Source organism: Mesoplodon densirostris, chromosome 2 (genome assembly GCF_025265405.1).
Source record: "Mesoplodon densirostris isolate mMesDen1 chromosome 2, mMesDen1 primary haplotype, whole genome shotgun sequence".
NCBI lineage: Eukaryota > Metazoa > Chordata > Mammalia > Artiodactyla > Ziphiidae > Mesoplodon > Mesoplodon densirostris.
In genome coordinates, this window is record NC_082662.1 from 76,218,964 (window position 1) to 76,238,680 (window position 19,717).

At 41.7% G+C, this 19,717-nt stretch overlaps 1 pseudogene; it reads left to right on the top strand.

Moving 5' to 3' along the window:
- The window catches only part of LOC132503231 (leucine-rich repeat-containing protein 37A2-like), a 36,354-nt pseudogene extending 18,403 nt beyond the window's left edge, over positions 1 to 17,951 (top strand).
- The last annotated feature ends 1,766 nt before the right edge of the window (positions 17,952 to 19,717 follow it).

The window sequence follows — 19,717 nt, forward strand, 5'->3', positions numbered from 1 at the left end:
AAAATCGATAAAAGGCTTGAATAGATGGTTCTTCAAAAAGATATACAAATGACTAGCACTTGAAAACATGCTCCGTATCACTAAATGCATGTTTATATATTTGTGTGCATGCATATGCACAGAAACACACACACATACACAAGCAGAAAACAAGTATTAGTGAGGATGTGAGGGAGTTGGAAGCATTGTGCTCTCTCAGTGGGAACGTAGAATGATACAGCTGCTTTGCAAAAGAGTATGGCATTTTTTCAGATACTGAAAAATAGAATTACTACATGATCCAGGAATTGTACTATGAGGTATCCCCAAAGGAATTGAAATCAGGGTCTTAAAGAAATATTTGTACTCCAATGTTTATAGCAGTAATAATCACAATAGCTAAAATATGAAAGCAACCTAAGTGTTCATCCACTAGTTCCTAGATAAACAAAATGTGGTATACCAATATAATACAATATTATTCAGTCTTAAGAAGGAAAAGATCTAGGAATATGCTACAACATGGAGAGATCTTGAGGAAATTTAGCTACCAAAAATGCCATTTTTGTGACGTTTAATGAGTCATAACAATACAACTACTTATTTCAATTATATGGGGTACTTAGTGTAGTCAAAACCATAGAAATTGAGAGGGTAATGATGCTTTTCATGTGGTTATGGAACAAAAAGGAAAGTTATGTTTAAAGGATATTGAGTTACAGTTTTAAAGGATAGAAGAGAATTAGAAAGTAAATGGTAATATTGGTTGCCCAATAATATGAATGTATTTAATATCACTGAACGGTGCACTTTATAATAATTAACATGTTATATTTTAGGTTATTTGTTTTTACCAACATAAAAAATTGGGAAAGAATGTAATATCAGGAAAGGGAGTGGACCTGGGATGGAGCAGAGTGTAGTCAGAAGGGTGAGACACTGCATATGTTGAAGAAGAGGTGAGAGTCTTCATTGGACAGAAGAGATTTTATTAAAAAATTAAAAATTACTCTGAGGATGTATTAAATAGATATCTATGGGTGTACTGCTATCTGCCGTGAGTTATCTTAAAGAGTCTTTAATAAAGTAATAAAGTCCAAAAGGTTTGCTGAGGGTTTTTTAAAAACTAGATTCCGTATGAGATAATTAGGGGCTGGCACTTAAGTCTATGTCTAGGTTGACAGATTTTGGAGCGAAGACGAACTTGAGAACAGTGGAGGTCCTGAGAGTGTAAGTACATGGAAAGTAGAAAAAAAAATAATAAAGAGAATTAGGAAATCTTTGGACTTTGAAGGTCATGGATTACTGAGTCAGACCTTTGATTTCTAAGGAGTTATATACGCCATTGCTATTTGGATTACTTGTTGAAAAAGATAAGTGGAAAAACTAGAGTTGTTTCCAAGTGTAGGTAAGATATAATGAGAGGATGGAGGTGGAAAGTAGGGAGGCCCAGAGAAAAGTGGGAAGGTCATATTGGGCCAAGATGGTGGTAATATCCAGCAGAACGGATGGTAGGGCAGACTATGGATTCATCTTTTTTATTTCTGTTCCCCACCTCATCCTTAATAATTCTTTGGGAATATTTCATTGCTCTGTGATGCAGGTACAGAATTCGAGTGAGGAGACTACACCCTCAGTGTCCAGCTGTCTGAGTCCTCAGTGTGCTTCAAATGGTGGAGAGTTATTGCTTCTTTATGAGAAGAGTTAGTACCTCATAGCCAAGCTTAAGCTGGAGCTTATGCACTATTGATTCCATCTTATATATACTGTTGACATGGAGGTTCCTCCTCCTCTTTTCTTGACCATTATGAAATGAATCTACATTTCTCAGTATTTGGGTATATCAGATAAATACATTAAGTAAAGGAATCTTATATATTGCTCCCTGTATAGTTTGCTCTTTCTTGTTTCTCTTTTACCTTTAGTAAATTAGCACAGGGAGAGACCTTTAAATGTTCTAATCAGGAGAGATTAGAACATCATATTTCTAGAGTGGTTGGTTGGACAGAGCAGGGGTCCCAGTGAGAATCAAAGCTTCTGTTTCTACTTGGAAGTGTACCTGTATAGGGCAGATGGCTACAGGAAACCTCTTAGAATATCCCAATGTCCCTGCAGGAGTTCATTAAGTTGTCAGTCATCTGATGTGAGATTATCAGAGCCAATCCCATATGGTCGGGCTGCCTGCAGAGTGATGCAGAACCTGTGAAAGCCTTTGATTGCATGTTAAAAATGAAGCTCTGGGGCTTCCCTGGTGCCCAGTGATTGAGAGTCTGCCTGCCGATGTAGGGGACACAGGTTCGTGCCCTGGTCCGGGAGGATCCCACATGCCACGGAGCGGCTGGGCCCGTGAGCCATGGCCGCTGAGCCTGCGCGTCCAGAGCCTGTGCTCTGCAACAGGAGAGGCCACAACAGTGAGAGGCCCGCGTACTGCAAAAAAAAAAAAAAAAGAAGAAGCTCTGTTTTCAGGGAGAATTTTCTTACCTGACTGAATGTCATCCTTCTGTGGGTATGACATTCTGTGCTTTTCCTCTATTGATGACCACTGACTGAAAATCATTGGAGGATCATGTCTAGACAGCATTCTTTATTTAATTTCTTAAAGAAGAAAACATAGAAGGCATTTTTATCCACTTTAAAATTGTGGATCAAAGGGAATGACATCAGTGAAAATGTCCGAGTAGGGAGCTCTGGCTTGTGTCCATCGCCAGAAACACTGACATACGTGGTAAACCCTGTCAAAATTATCTTACCAACACACGTAAGTTTTCTTTTCTTTTTGTCATGTAGATTTATCATCATTGAAACTTTACTTACTACAGGATGTGGAGAATAAACAATGAAGTAGAAACTGTGTTTCCTGATGAGAGAATCACTAAGTCACATTAGTTCTTTTGAGCTAGGTCTTACTCACCATGACTGTAATTAAACAAACAAAACACTTTGTATTTTTTTGTAAGTCAGTTCCGACATTTCATAGTTAAAGACAAGGTAACAGACAAGGTGACAGATCTGGATATAGAATTCCAGCTTGATAGAATTCACTACTTTAAAGATGTTATTCCACTGAGTTCTCATTTACATTGTTTCCAACAAGAATTCTGCCGTCATTGTTATCGTTCTTCCTCTGTATGTAGTGTATAGTTTTTTCCTCTGGCTGCTTTTAAATTTTTCTCTTTATTGCGTGTTTTGAGCAATTCGATTATTTTTTGTGCCTTGGTGTATTTTTGTCCATGTTTATTATGCTTAAAGTTCATTGATCTTGACTTTGTGGGTTTATAGTCTTTACAAATTTGGAAAAATTTTGGCTATTATTTCTTCAAATTTTTGTATTTCTCCTCTCCTTCATGGACTCTAAGTACACATGTATTAGGCCACTTGAAGTTGTTGCACAACTCACTGATGCTCTATTCATTTCTGTTGTTGTTTTGTTTTGTTACTCTTTGTTTCATTTTGGATAGTTTCTATTACTATGCCTTAATGATCAGTGACCCTTCTGCAGTGTCTAATCAGCCATTAACCTCATTCAGTATCTTTTTCATTTAGACATTGTTTTTAATCTCTAGAAGCACAATTTGGGTCTGTTTTACATTTTCCATGCCTGTACTTAACATTTGCAGTGTTTAGTCTGGGGTTTTTAACATATGAAATACAGTTATAATAACTTTTCTGATGTATAATAACTTTTTAAATGTTCTTTTCTGCCAATTCCAACATCTGTATAGATTATGAGTTAGTTTTGATTGTTGCCTTTTCTCCTCAGTATGGGTCATATTTTCCTACTTCTTTGCATGCTTGGCAATTTTTCATATGATCCCAGATATTGTGAGTTTTAGTTTATTGTGTGCTATATATATTTATATTCCTGTAAAATGCTTGGGCTTTGTTTTGGGTGAAATTAAGTTACTCAAAACAATTTTATTCTTTTAGGTCTAGCTTTTAAGATTCATTTGGTAGGAGTCCACGTAGCATTTAGTCTGGAGCTCATTATTTGCAACTACTGAGACAAGTCCTTTCTGAGTATCATGAGGTTTTCCAGTCTGACTTGTAGGAACAGGTACTATTCCTACAACCCTGTGTGATATCCAGGTTTTCTTATTATTAATCCTTTCATGTGGTTCTTTTCCTGGCATCAAGTAATTCCTCACACAAATGTACTGGCCAATACTTTGTTGAATTATCAAGAGATCCCTCTGCATATCTCCAGAGTTCTTTGTCTGTGCACTTCTTTTCTCTCTGATACTCTGCTTTGTGAACTATTGTTACCTTGGTTTTCCCAGACTCTTAGCTCCTTTCCTCAGTCAGGGAGTCCACCAGTCTCTGCCTGGACTTCTCTTCCCTGTACCATGACCTGTAAACTCTCTCAGAGAAGTAAGTTAGGGCAATTATAGGGATCACTTCATTTATTTCCCATCTCCTGGGGAATCTCTGAACTTTATTGCCTGAGGTCCAGTTTCTTGAAAACTGTTGTTTCATATGTTCTGTTTGATGTTTTCATTGTTTCACGTGGGAGGTTAAATTGGTCCTTGTTACTTCATCTTTGCCAGAAGCCAATAACATTCTTTAAGTCTTTTGTTTTGATACAGGGTCCAATTAAAGATTAGGCATTGCATGTCATGTCATTGTTTCCTTTAATCTAGAATATTTCCCTACTATTTTTTTTTGTCTTTTATGACATTGGCATTTTTGAAGAGTCTAAGCCAGTTGTCTTGTAAATTGCCCCACAATCTGGATTTGTCTGTTTGCTCATTAGATTCAAAGTAAACATTTTGGGGAAGAATACTATATAGGTGATGTATTCTTCATACTTCATCACTTCAGGTGGCCCAGTGCTAAGTTCGATCACTTGATTAATGTGGTATCTTCCATATCTCTCCATTGTAAAGTTATTTTTCCCCTTAGTAATTGATAAATAATAAGTGGGGTGATCCTTTGGGATCAGTGAAGATCCTACTTCCAAACAACTCTTTACCCAACTGTGCATCAGTGATAATCCTTGTCTGAATCGATTATTACATTGATAGTTGCAAAATGACACTTTCCTAATTCTATCATTCCTTTTTCATTTATTAGCTGACATTATTCTATAAAGAAGAGTTCCCTAGTTTTCATTTGGAGTATCATTATGAACTCATTTTTTTAATTAACTATGTTATACCTTATTATAATGATAATGTTATTCTTTGGAATGTTCCTTTTGTCCAGATTTGGCCAATATGATCTCTGTTATTGTTTAACCACACGATGCTTTTTTATTACTAGAATAATTTCTAATATATTACTACTCACAAATAGGAACTGAGAAAGTGACTTCAGAAGGTGCGGTCTTATTCACACTCTTCTTAGAAGTCTTCCTTCTTCCTGTGTACTCTCAAACCAAAGTGCGGCTTTCGAGTTGGAAGGAGATACTTCTGAATTAAACTACAGATCAATGTCACCCAATTCTAATCCCTATTCCCTTTTTTCTAGGCATACTGTACCTACTGCCATCCTTATCCTTCTGTTGGGCACCTCTCTCCTCCTCTATATTTATTTACAACAGTCAAGGGCAGCAATTGGCCAACCGGCCCCTATCCAGTACTCCAGTCCACATGCCCCAAGAACTCTTTTGCACTGGTCTGTGGTGGCCTTGGCCTACCTCTTCTGCTTACTCAAGTAACTCTTTTATCACGAATTTAATTACCTGTGTTTCCATTTATAGGATCTTACCTAGCCGTATGGCCTGCTGCCTCTGCCAATTTAAAAATACTATTGAGGTTGTCTGTAAGGCAGTCAAGCTGCATTGTGACAGTGAATGCCTGACGGACATCGCACGTTGTGGTGAGTCTCAATTGCGGGATAATAAATTTTTAATTTTTAAGTTAATTTTTATTTTTAATCAAGGATGATAAATTTTAAAATTAATGATATAATTGCATTATTTTAATTCATTCATTCAGAGTTCCAGCTCCCTGAATTTCTAAGAATTACCCCCTTGCTAAAAATCAGATTCTTGGTTACATTATTAAGCTAATGATAGCTCAGTTACATTATTAGCTTAATAATGTAACTGATCCGCATACATAAAGGGGCAAGAGAAAGGAATGGAAGGGGGAAGGGAATTAACATTAATGACCACATATCCCATGCTGTGCTTTCTGCAAATGAGAACTTATTCATATAGTGCATCACGGTTTGTAAACTGATTTTATATACATTAGTTCTCAAGTACCCTTTGTCTTATAGGACAGGTGTAAATATTTTTTTGTTTGTTTATTTTGTTTGTTTCTGCAATTTTATAAAGAGTACAATGATGCTGTTTTTTGTCCTATTTGGAGCCTGAGAGTTTCTGGTTCCATAACCAGAAGCTGCTACCTAGCCCTTCTAATGGATGGGAGAGCTAGTTTATTCTTAGACTGTCCAGCTCTGAACTTGCTCTGAATCTCAAACTTTTCTATCCACAAAACCCTCAGGGGCTTTCAACTATTCTTCTATATATTAGATTTATTGGCTCTGACTTGATGACTTCCAAAATGTGCTTTCATGCCCAGGTAGCTTGAATACAGGTCTCTTTCAGTGATCTAGAGCACATCGTAAATAATAACACTTTGCTACTTATATAAAGACAATATTGCTGATTTTTCAACACTTTTTTTTTTGTTTTGTCCGTGCCACACAGCTTGTGGGATCTTAGTTCCCCAACCACAGATTGAACCCGAGCCACAGCAGGGAAAGTGCAGAGTCCTAACCACTAGACTACCAGGGAACTACCCCAAACAATTTTTTTTACTAATTATATTGCTCCCTTCTCCCCCAGAAGTGGGCAGAAAAGGCTTTTTTTTTTTTTTTTTTTTTTTTTTTTTTTGCGGTACGCGGGCCTCTCACTGTTGCGGCCTCTCCCGTTGCGGAGCACAGGCTCCGTGGCCATGGCTCATGGGCCCAGCCGCTCTGCGGCATGTGGGGTCTTCCCGGACCGGGGCACGAAACCGTGTTCCCTGCATCGGCAGGCAGACTCTCAACCACTGCGCCACCAGGGAAGCCCCAGAAAAGGCATTTTTAATCTCCTTTTACAGGTGAGGAAAAAAAGATCAGAGGTGTTAGGTGGTATGACCCTAGTGCCCCGATCTCCTGTCCCCAGTCTGGGGCTCTCTGCAAGCCCATGCTCCTCCTTTCTCATGACCCTTCCCTCCTCCTTTGACCCTCACCAAAAATTCCTTTAATCCTTTTGGAAGAGAAGCCGAGCTACACAATGGTACACATTACCTTCACACAGTCAGAAGATTTGGATGGTTCCCCAAGTAAAGCTGGAAATATTAGAAGTAAAATGAAATGAAAGCAATTTAGCCATCTGATAGAAGTTGCTTTTTCCCTTCTGCATTTTAGGACCTCAAGTATTCTTCCATTGATTTGTTGAACATTCCACATTCGCATACAATCTGGCAAATCTCTTAACTTATACCCCAGATCCCTGCCCAAATTTTAGCAAAGAGCCAGGGCAGATATAGTGTTTTTTTCCTGTATAGAGCCTTCTGTTATGGGGGCTGGGATATATGGAAGCAGGGACTGAGCAAAGGACTCGGTGTGTGGGTGGAGAAGGACATGTCCAGATGATGACCTGTTAGCAGTGGTTGTTGTCGTGGAGATCTGTGATAGCAGCAAGAACACAAGCACACTGAATAGGTGGAGAGAGGAAGCCTCACACTCCTGTGCCTCTGAGGCAGGGCAAGATGGGGTATATGAATGTGAGGAGTCACAGTAGATCTGCAGAGAGCCCAGCAGAGTAGGGGAATATTTGACTTCCAGCCTTGGCTTTTCTTGAGTACTGGCCCCTGGGAACCAGTGGAGTAATCCTGAATATAGTTACTATATTTCACGCTACAGAATTTTCTGAGTAGATAGCCACTTTTTCACGAGATATCTTTTTCACATTTTGTTGTTGCCAGTCATAGGCTTAAGTGTGGGTTTCTTTTTCTCCTAAGTGGCACTCAAACATTGACTGATTCCTAGTTTATTTGGCTGTAGACTGACATCAGCTGTCCCATCAGTCTTCAGTGATCAAAAACAGTCCCTTCTTTTTTGACAGATGAGGCAACATCTATAGGGAGTGCAGAAGGATCGTTGCTGAAGGTGTTACAAGCCCGGAAGAAGAACAACAGCACCGAGCTGACTATTGAGTCAGAGAGGGCATCCTCAGATAAAAGCGCTGTCAGCTTGTCAGGCTTCATGAATGAGCAGCTGGACTTTAATAATAAAAGTGATATTATCAGTGCACTAAATTACATACTGCCTTATATCTCGTAGGGAAATCTAGGAGATGTGGAATCAACATTATTACCATTCATTCAACTTCTTTTTTCAAATACACAAGATGGAGATATGCCGCTGGGCCTTTTGAAAAACAATACAAGGAGCCTTTCTGTTAAACCTGTACCCTACAATTCAACTAATAAAAATAAATTGAGGAAACTCCATTTTCTGGAAAATTTGTTAGATGCAGAAACTCAAGAAAAAAATTGATGAGGTTAAAAAGGAAGAAAATCCCGCCACATGTACGCATTCCAACCTTTTAAGTGCCATGTTTAAACGCTACAGCTTTCAAAAGAAATTGGAAACTGCCCAAAAACAGAAAGACAGCCTAGCAAAGATTGAGAGTACAGAGGAAAACCTGGTGAGAGTGAACAGGGTCCACAAGGGCCCAAGGGGCATACAGAAAATTCACCTAAAAGCAGTGGGAGATGAGAGCTATCAGGAGGAAACAGAATGCCCAGCCATCTGTGGTGAACACTGCCGAAGAAAGAAGGCTCAGGAGGCCATCCCCAAGAATGCTGAAACAGCTTCTCATGGTGCAGAGGCCGGGGAAGATGGTGGGAAAGTCCTCCAATGCAGAGTCTTCATTCATAAAGGAATACAAGGCAGCAGGCTCCTCTTACCTGAAACAGTACTTCAAGGGTAGGCCTTCTGCCTCCATCCCTCCAAAATCCCCAGCTGAGGTTAAAAGCAAATCAAAAGGGTTATCCAACACTATTCGTGTTTTAGAAGATGCAAAGTCTAGAGTTAGAAATATTAAGACTTTTGAACTAATCTCACGTTCTGGGAAAAAATCCATCTTCCATAAAATTAGATCTCATCGGGTCCACAGAAACCCCAAAGTCAAAAGGAGTCGAAAGTTCAGAAAGAAAAGTTCACTCAATAGAATCATGCCTGCAAGCCCTCCATTGTCTGTAGTGAGGAGTCTCATAAATTCTCCTCCACGAGAGGCTGCTTCACCTTCTAGAGAAGTGGCTTCTCAGGAAAATCCTTCTTCAGAATTATTTTATTTTTCAGATCTTTCTACAGAAAATACTACTTCAGAAAACAATACTGCACAAAATGTTTTTGAAGAAATTATTTCTACAGGAAACTCTACTCTTCCAGGAGGTACCAGTCCTGGAAACACTACCCATAGGAACGTCTCCACTGCACATTCTACTGTTGCTGCAGACAACAGTATGCCAACTGTTCAACACACCAACAAAACACAATGGGAGTACCACAACACGGGCACTGAATTATCCTCCAAGCCCACAGGCTTTACTTTCCCAGGGCTCACATCCCCGGTTGATCAAGTTGAAACTCAGCTAAACCAGCAGCTACTGTCCCTCATCCCCAACAATGACATGCGAAGGCTCATTTCTCATGTTATCCAGACTTTGAAAATGGACTGCTCAGAGACCCAAGTGCAGCTGGCCTGTGCCAACCTCATCTCTAGAACAGGCCTCCTGATGAAGCTTCTCAGCAAGAAGTAAGAAGTAAATGTGTCCAAAGTGGGATGGGATACAGACCAGTGGAAAACTGACAACTATATCAGTGAGAGCACAGAAGCTCAGAGTGAGCAGAAAGAGCAGGAGTCAAGTGAGGTGAGGATAAGCCCTGACACATGGGACCTGGACTTTTCCTCAGTTTAGGACATGCCATTAACGTGCCCAAGCAGGAGTACCACGGGCTCCTAGTCTGTATCTTATCTTCAGCCATGAAACTGGCTAAGACAGTGATCTCCCACTTTGCTCATTTAGAGAGTGTGCCACTATTCCTAGGGTAGACGAGAAAAGGACATAACACAAGATAAATAAATTGTAGATAAATAAATTGTAGAAGAAAATGCTAATGATAACATAAATCATATTAAATTTGGCTTGTTCTTATGGAAGCTACTCACCTGAAAGGATTGGGTTTTATAGTAGTTTAAGAACAGTTAGCTATTTTTTAGAATAGGTTTAAGAATAGTTAGCTTTCATCCCTTCCATCTCCTTGTTTTAAAAAAAAATGTTATTTATTTTTTTAGCTCACAAAAGAAGTTCCAGGATATGGCTATAACAACAAACTCATCTTGGCAGTGTCTGTAACTGTAGTAGTGACAATTTTGGTTACAATTTTCTGTCTCATTGAGGTAAGGACAATAATCAGTTTCAGAGCCCACAACCTGAGAATCAAAGCCACCTTTCCACCTACTACTACTTGATTCTTCTCTTTAGTCATGAGGACTGAGATACACTTTGTTCTTTTACTGTAAAGTATATTCCCAGGATTTTTTTTTTTTTTTCCTGCATTGGGTCTTCATTGCGGTCTGCAGGCTTCTCACTGTGGTGGCTACTCTTCTTGTGGAGTACGGGCTCTAGGCGCGAGGGCTCAGGAGTTGTGGCACACAGACTTAGTTGCTCCATAGCATGTGGGACCTTCTCAGACCAGGGATCAAACCCGTGTTCCCTGCACTGGCAGGCGGATTCTTAACCACTGCGCCACCAGGGAAGTCCCCACAGGATTTTTAAAGGAACTCCACTCCCAGGAGATCTCTATGGAATTAGATCCATGTTAACAAGCCATTGGACTGTTTTGACAAGTTAAGTTTATAAGAAGGCCAGAGTTGACACAATAGTAAAATTTCTTCAACTCAAAAAACTATGCTGATTTGATGTACTCACCAATCACTCTCTTTCTACTGTTGATTTCTTTCCTTGTTGGCTGAAGTGATGAGAGATATCGGATCTCCATACTCATGGAGCTATCAGTCACCCTGGGAGGGCTAAAAGGACATGGCTAAAAGATAGAAGTGTAATCTCGTCAAGTCCTGAGGTTTACTTAGCAGCTTTCTTCTCCAGTTTATTAGGAATTGTGTAGATAGGTTCCATTAACACACTGCAAGTAAAATCCTGCAACAGGCTACCCTAAAGTATGTCATATTTATAGTAGCCTATTCCTGGAGCTAGCCTGTTTACCTTTTGTTCAGTTACATAATGGTTTATTACTTTTCCCAACAGGCAGTTGCTAACATTAAAAGAGTGATTTTAATAAGCTGACAATCTTGATTCTACCCTACCAATCCAACCTACTTTATTTACATTTTCTCTTGTAATGGCAGCCCTCCATTCCAGCCAAAGCAGCTCCTCACTATACGCTAGTTACACCATACCCATTCCTACTTTTGTCTGTGCCTTTGCCCATCTAAAATTCCTTTATTTTACTTTGCCTGTGGAAGTCCTATGAATCTCGCAAAAGCCAACTCAAGTTCAGATTTCTTTCTTCATAAAGCTTTCCCTGAATACTCCAGCCCTCCTGATCCTAGTCCTGTGAGGTTTGTCACCATTTCTTAGGGGCCATAGCAAAGCAGTCCCCTCCCCTCAGAACTCACAAAAGTGGTAAGCGATTTTTTAAAAGGCAGCCCCCCAAGAGAGAAACACCAAGGTTAGTACATCATGGAGCTGAGCAGAGATGTGTAAGGACCAATGGCTACCTGGCCTATCAGACTTGAATAAAACCTGACATGATGTACTAACTTCTAAAGAGAAATGTGTCTGTCTGCAGGAGGGTTGGTCAGTAGTGAAAGCATAGGAAAGGTTTGGAGAGACCAACATGGGCACTGCCCATCCTCACATTGCTCGAGAGTAGACATGGCACCATAACTGAAGAGTCAGGCCCACTAGCCAGGCTGTGCCTGTTGAGGAGATGGATGGATCCAGCTACCTCAGGTCTTCCCATTAAATTCTGGATTCAGCTGATTCCTTTTCTAATTCTGTTCTCACCAAGTAGCCTTCGATTGCATGATTGTGCTTTAGTGTGTCACAGAGGCCTGTCTCCACAGAAGGTAATTATCTGATTGTGTAGACACGGATGCCCTGTGTGTAGAACAGATGTATTTCTCATTGTGAAGTAGTAATTTGGCATTCTGATTTTTGATCAATCCTTTGATATTGATAAAGTGAGACTGCCACAACTGGAAGGCGTGAGTTCTCTCTTGGTGAGGAAGAGTATGATTTCTGAGCCTAGGAGGCTGGGGACTAGCATGGGGTCAGCTTGCTAGTCATTGGCTATTGCCCAGACTGTACCCTCTACATCTCCAGGTGGCATATGGCCTTTTGCTTTTTTAGAAGTTCTGGAAAGTCCCCTTTTTATTGTTTTTAACTTCTACGTAGTTTAATCTTGCATTTGTTTTGTTTTGTTTAGGCCTATGGGATCTTAGTTCCCCAAGTAGGGATTGAACCTGTACCCTCAGCAGTGAAAGTGAAGAGTCCTAACCGTTATTTCTTCTCCCCACTTATACGATAAGCTTTTTGAGGACAAGGTCCATGCAGTGTTTTCCTATGGTAGACAATAATGGTGTTCAATGAAAGAGAGATGAGGCGTTATGTCAACTCCACAGTGAGGAATAATGCAACCGAATATTTATTTAAAGTAGCATAGAGTCCAGCAACAGACCCATGTGTTCTTAAGACTTTTGAAATGTCACGTTTTAATATTCCAATCAGTGGAAGAAAATGAATAAATGGTGATAGAATAGCTACCTAACTATTTGGGGGGTAAACAATAGCAGATCCCCATTTTTCATCTTAAATAAACATATTTCCATAAATGTGAAAAAAGACCACATAAAGGTATTAGAAGAAAAGAAAAGCCATATTTTTATAATCTTATGGTGGGAAGGAGCCTTCAGAGCCTGATGCCACAAGCAGAGCCTTTGATATATTCCACCATCTTGTCTGTGACACCAGCTTAGCACTGATTCATGCCAAGCGTTAAGATGAAGAGTTTTCCATATATTGTCTGATTTCATGCCCACAGTCCTGTAAGGATGATATTACTATCCCTCCTTCATAGATGAAGGAGGTCAATGTAAGGCCCCAGTGGACAAAACAAAAGCAGAAGCCAGTTTCACCCGACTGCAAAGCTTGGCTCCCTACTCAACTCTTTTGTCTCCCTAGGGACAAAAACACTGGAAGGATTTGAAACACTGAAATTCAATGAAAGCCAGTATTTCTTTACTATAAGGAGTTTTTTGTTTGTTTGTTTGTTTGGGGTGGCGGGGTTTGGCCATGCTGTGCAGCTTGCTGGATCTTAGTTCACTGACCAGGGATTGAACCTCGGGCCACAGCAGTGAAAGCACCAAGCCCTAACCACTGGACCACCAGGGAACTCCCAAGAGTTTTATAAGTCAGCAAGAAGAAGACAAACAGTCCAGGGGAAAAGGGGGCAAGGGCTTTGAGGAGTAGGAGGTGTGTTGACAGTCTGCCACCATATCTGCCTGTCCTCTCCTCATGGCTCATGGGGGTGGGTTTTCTTAGCCAGGCCTTTGTCACCTCATGATGTAAAAATCATCTTTAATATTTTCTTCAAGTACTTTTATAATCTGTCTAGAATTTGTTGTATTTGTTTTTTAGTGTGGTTGACGTAGGGGATCTAAATTTTCCCCCCTGCATGTAGATCTAATTGTTTTCAAATCTTTCACTGAATGGTTTATTCTTTCTTCCCTGGTCTAATATACTGTCTTCATCTAGACTCTGTTCTGTGATCCATTTATCTTGTCCTGTACCAGTACCAATATCACACTACTTGATTCCAGTTGCTCTATAACTTATTTTATATCTGGTAGGGCAAGGTCCTACTCTTTGACCTTCTTTTTCATACATTTCATAACTATTCTTACATATATTCTCTACCAAATGTCAGCTGGCCAGGTTTTATTTAAAAAATATTTTGGATATCAATGGATTGCATTGAATTTGTAGGTTAATTTGAGGAGAATTGACCTCTTTATAACATTCTAGGAGGATGGTATCTCATGCCATGTAAGTACTTTTTCTTAATGTCCTTCAGAAATGTTTTAATAATTTCATCACATAGGTCTTACAAAATTTTGGTGAAGTTTATTCCTAGGTACTTTATGCATTTTTATTGATATAGTAAATGGGATGTTTCTTCTGTTTTTTAGTTAGTTATTTGTGTTACATGGGAAAGCTATTGAGCCTTATATGTTGATCTCTTGATTTTGTATGGAGCCATCTTACGCATGTTACTTCCAATAAAATTTCGGTTGATTCTTTTGGTATTTTTAGGTCCCTCATTTCATGTTCAAATATGTTTGTCTCTTCCTTTCCAATACTTCGTTTTTCTTATCGTACTGATTAAGACCTCCTCCACAATGATCAATAGTAGCAGTAATGATGGGCATCCTACTCTTGTTCTTGACTTTAAAACAATGCTTAGGTTTCTGCTAGATACTTTTATTTTCTTTTCCTACTTCTAAGAGTTTTTATTAGGAATTATCTGTTGAACGTTATTTAAAACAGTCAATAAAATATATCGCCAGCTGCAGGCAAGACCCTAAGTTAGGTACTGTGGAAGAGTCAAAGAATTATTAAACAGAGTAGAGTTCCTTTCTTTAAAAAAGTTATCATCTCACTGGGTAGGTATGATTTAAAGTAAAAAGGAATGAATAAGGATTTGGAGATAGTTGTAATGAATAATCATGATCATGTTTTCTTTCAAAACAGATTTATTCTCATAGAATTGCAAAAGAGGAAGATAAAAAAGAGGCAGAAGGTAAATATTGGTCTTTTAAAGCGGAATTTTACAACTAGAGGAGAACTTAGAACTCATATATATCAATTTCCTCACCAAAGGCAGGAAGAATGTTTAATTACCCTAATGGTTTACCCTAATTTATTTACCAGCAGAATTAGCTCCCCAGCCCAAGCTGAGTTAGAACAGGACTGGCACAGATTCATCTGCTTTCACTAGTCCTTTAAGGAAAGAGGGTGGACAGGGAGAGGTTTTGGTTGTGCCTGTTCCTGCTGGCCTGATGCCTGGTTCCTAGGCATCACCCCAGGCCAGAGGCCTTCTAGGAGGCTCTGGGGTAGGGAGGGCCACATGGTTGGTGATGTAGGGACAGGCCTCTCTCAAAGCTGACGAAAGGTAGAACATATGAGTCCCTTCTGTAAAGTGGCAAGAAAACTTCCCTTCTCATCCTCCTGTTTTTCAGGCCCCTACTCTCTATTCCCTTTATCCAAACCTCATAGAATTTTAACCGGGAGAAACTTTAAACAGTAGTTTGTCTCTTCCTTTTATAATAAGGAACTGGAGAAAGAAAAAGGGAAAATATCTTGACCCATGGTCATACTGCTAGTGATTATCAAAAAGAAGAGGGTCCCTTTCCACTGAGGACTTCTCTACTGATCACACTGTGCTTGGGCTGTGAGCTATGTTTTATGTCACAATTCAGTAGACACATACTATATGGACATAAGTAGTTTCTGAAACAAACTTATTGTGCACTCTGATTTTTTTCTATTCTATTTGTATTCAAAAAGAGTATTTTGTGTTTCCCTGCTGGTCATGGCCTTTAAACTGATTCAACAATTCACTGACACCGCAGTGACAGCCTGCAGTATGAAAGTCAGAGAGCTATAGATAACTTTGCTTGTTGGGTTCAGCTGTTTCCTTGCTGTGATTCAACTTACAGGATAGAGCAGCCAGGAAAATAAAAGCACCTTCTCCCCATAGCCACATCCCCAGCAAATGCTGCATGTGCAACTAAGTCCGAAGCGGACTGGTGTGAAGCGCATCTAGAGAGTAACGTGTTTCTCCCCAGCGCCGTTGTGCAGTGTTTTCACTGCACGAGGGCACTTGGCCAAGGGCCAAGAAAGGTGAATGGGGCTGAAAGTCCTGCCTATACTCCATGCTAAGCCACATGCAAAGGTCTCACCAGAGACACTGGGGGAGCATTTTGGACAGACACATAGAACTTCTGGAAGGCCAGCACGCACTGAATGATTTTCAAGATCCCGGGTCTGTGGTGATTTTGCTCATTGTGATTATGGACTGAGGTACCCATTTAGTCCTAATAAGACCAGAGATAACACATTGTGAGAGAGATGAAAAATGACATGCAACACTAACTGTGTGTTTTCCTCCAAGGGGCTTTTTTCGATTTCTGCTGCGTAAGAGAAGCTCAGGGGAAAGTGAGAGTCAGGTAAATTTGAGGAGGATAAAGTACTGTGGCCAGAGAAAGCAGGGGAGATGCAGAATTAATACTTCGCTTTCTGTGTTCTAGGAGGGCTTTTTCAGGAGAAGGCGGCCACTTTGGCTTAGGGATGCATATAGGCCTCTCAATGCCACACACAAGGAAAATATGGCACAAAAGTTACACGACAGGGAGTCTTCTGATGAGGATGAGATATTTCTTCATCCCAGCAGGAGGCCCAAACTCGTCATCCAGAGGTCAATGAGGAGGCTGAATCTTTACCCCAGCAAGAGGCCCCTGCTCAGCATCCACAGACCCCTGAGGAGGTTGAATCTTTTTCATGCCAGGCAGAGGCCCAGACTCAGCATCCAGAGCCCACTGAAGAGGTAGAACCACCTGCACTTCATCAGGATGCTCCATCTCAACCTTCAGAGGCCCCTGAGGAACTAGAAACTTCAAGTCCTCAGGAGGCCCTCGCCCGGCCTTTGGAGACACTTAAGGAGCTTGTAGTTTGACTTGTAGCACATTATGGGGTAAATGAAGCTCAGCAGTCAAACTTGTACAATGTCACTGTTAAACCTCTGGATCTGGCACTCACCATAACGCCACAGGTCACTAAAGAGGTTGAATCTTCTCCAGTCCAGCAGGAGACCCCATCTCAGATTCCAGAGAGCCCTGAGGAGGTTGAACCTCCGCCAGTCCAGCAGCAGGCCCCATGTCAGCCTGCAGAGCGCCCTGAGGAGGTTAAATCTCCTCTACTCCATCAAGAGGCCCCAACTCAGGCTCCAGGGTTGCCTACTGAATATGTACTTGAAATTCCAGTGAGTGATGAGGTAGCATCTCTACCTGGCGTTTAGCGTCACGCTCATTCCAACTTGCCCAATATTACACTTCAACCTCTGGATTTGGAACTTACCATCACTCCAGAGCCCACTACAGTAGCTGAATTTCCTACAGCTCAGCAGGAGACCCTGACTCTACCTCTTGAGCATCCTGAGGGGACAGAATCTTCTGCAGCCCAACAAGAGACCTCAGCTAAGCTTCCAGAGCCTCCTGGAGAGGTTGAGCCTTCAAGTGAGCAGGAAGAGCCAGCTCAGCCTTCTGAGCCTCCTGGGGAATTTGAACCTTATCCAACCCAGCAGGAGACCACAGGTCAGCCTCCAGAGCCTCTTTTGGAAGCTGAGCCTTTCCCAAGTGAACAGGAACAACCGACTCAGCCTTCTGAGCCTACAGAACCTCCTGAGAAGGTGAAACCAGCAACCCAGCAGGAGACCCCAGCTCAGCTTTCAGAGTCTTTTGGAGAAGCTGAAACTTCTGCAACACAGGAGGAAGCCTCAGCTCAGTCTCCAGAGCCCCCAAATGAGGCAGAATCTTCTCAACACAGCAGGAGATCCCAACTGTGTCTCCAGAGGAGATAGAACCTTCGGCAACCCTGCAGGAGCAACAAGCTCAGCCTCCAGAGCCCTCTTCAGGGGAGGTGGAACCTTCTCCAACTCAACAACATCAGCCAGCTCAACCTCCAGAGCATCATGAAATGACACTTTCACCGCCAAGTCACCCTCATGCTCAGCATTCAAACGTATCCAGTGTCACTGTCAAACCTGCAGATGTGGAGCTTACCATAAAAAAAGAACCCACTCCAGAAGTGGGACCTTCTCCCAATCAGCACAAGCCTTCAGCTCAGCCCTCAGTGACCCTTACTAATGCAGAATTTTCTACAACGTAACATGAGGCCCCCACGCTGCCTTCACAGCCACCTGAGGAGGTTGAACTTTTGCCAGTTCAACAGGAGGCTCCAGCCCAATCTCCAGAAGCTGGTACACATAATAAATGTTCAGTACAAGAGGAGACCCCAGTTCAGTATCCAGAGCATCCTGGAGAAGAAGTTATACCTGCCACAAGCCAGCAGGAGACTCCAGATCAGCATCCACAGGCTCCTGAGGTTGTACCTTCTCCACCTCAGCAGGAAGCCACAGCTCAGCATCTGGAGTCTCTGGTTGAGGTTCAGTCCTCTCCAACTCAGTCTCCAGAGCTCTCTAATGTGACTGTAGTTTTCTCTCCGGAGCATGATGTGACAACAGTTTCTCCTCTAAGTCAGGATCAAGCTCAGCTTCAGCAGCGGCCCGATGTCACTGTTAAACCTGTGGATCTTGCACTTATCGTAACTCCAGCGTCCACTAATGAGGTTGAAACTTGTCCACCCCAACAAGAAACCTAGGCTCGCTCTACAGTGTCCCCTGAGCAGTTGGAACCTTTGTCAGTCCAGCAAGAGGTTTCAGATCAGCATCCAACCCCCTCTGAAAATGTTGAACCTTCTCCAGTTCAGCAGGGAGCCCCAACTCAAACAACATACCCCGAGGTGACATTTCCAAATCCAGAGCAAGTTCAGGCTCAGCATCCAACCTTGACTGAGGGCACTATTCAAACTTTGGACCTTGAACTGACCATAAGGCCAGAATCCACTAATGAGGATTCTTCTCCAACCATGCAGGATACCTTAACCCAGCCTCCAGAACCACCTAAGGAGGTTTTTGTAACTCAGCCTCCAGTATATCAGAACCCAATAGTTCCAACACCAGATCAGGATCACACTGAGCCTCCAACATCACCCTGTGTCACAGTTCAACCTTTAGACCAGGGGCTTACCACAACTCCAGAACCTACTATGGAGGCTGAACATGCCCCACCCCTGCAGGAGACTGTAGTTCCTCCAACATACCCTGAGGTGACACTTCCAAATCCAGAGCAAGTTCGGGCTCAGCATCCAACCTTGACTGAGGTCAAAGTTCAACCTTTGGACCTGGAACTTATGTTAACTCTGGAATCCAGTATGGAGATTGAACCTTCTCCAACCAGGCAGCAGACCCAAGGTCAGCCTCCAGAGCTCATTAAGGAAGTTGTAGCTCAGTCTCCATTGTATCCCGAGGTGACAGTTCCAGCACCAGATCAGGATCATGCTGAGCATCCAACATCACCCAGTATCACAGTTAAACCTTTGGACCTGGAACTTTCCACAACTCCAGAACCTACTACAGAGTCTGAACATTCTACAGCCTGGCAGCAGACTACAGCTCCCCCTCCAAAACACCCTGACGTGACACTTGCACAACAAAAGCTGACTCAGGTCACAATTCAACCTATGGATGTGGAACTTACCGTTAGTACAGGATCTATTATGGAAACTGTACCTTCTCCAATCATGCAGGAGACCACAACTCAGCCTCCAGAGGCACCTCAGGAGGTTGTAGCTCAATCTCAATTCCAGCAGGAGGTGACAGTTCCAACTCCAAGTAAGGATCAAGTTCAGTATTCAACATCATCCAGCGTCACAGTTCATCATGTGGACCTAGAGCAAACCACAACTCCAGAACCCACTACGGAGGCTCGACATTCTACATCCCTACAGCAGACTACAGCTCCCCCTCCAAAACACTCTGAGGTGACAGTTGCACAACCGAACATGACTCAAGTCACAGTTCCACCTGTGGACCT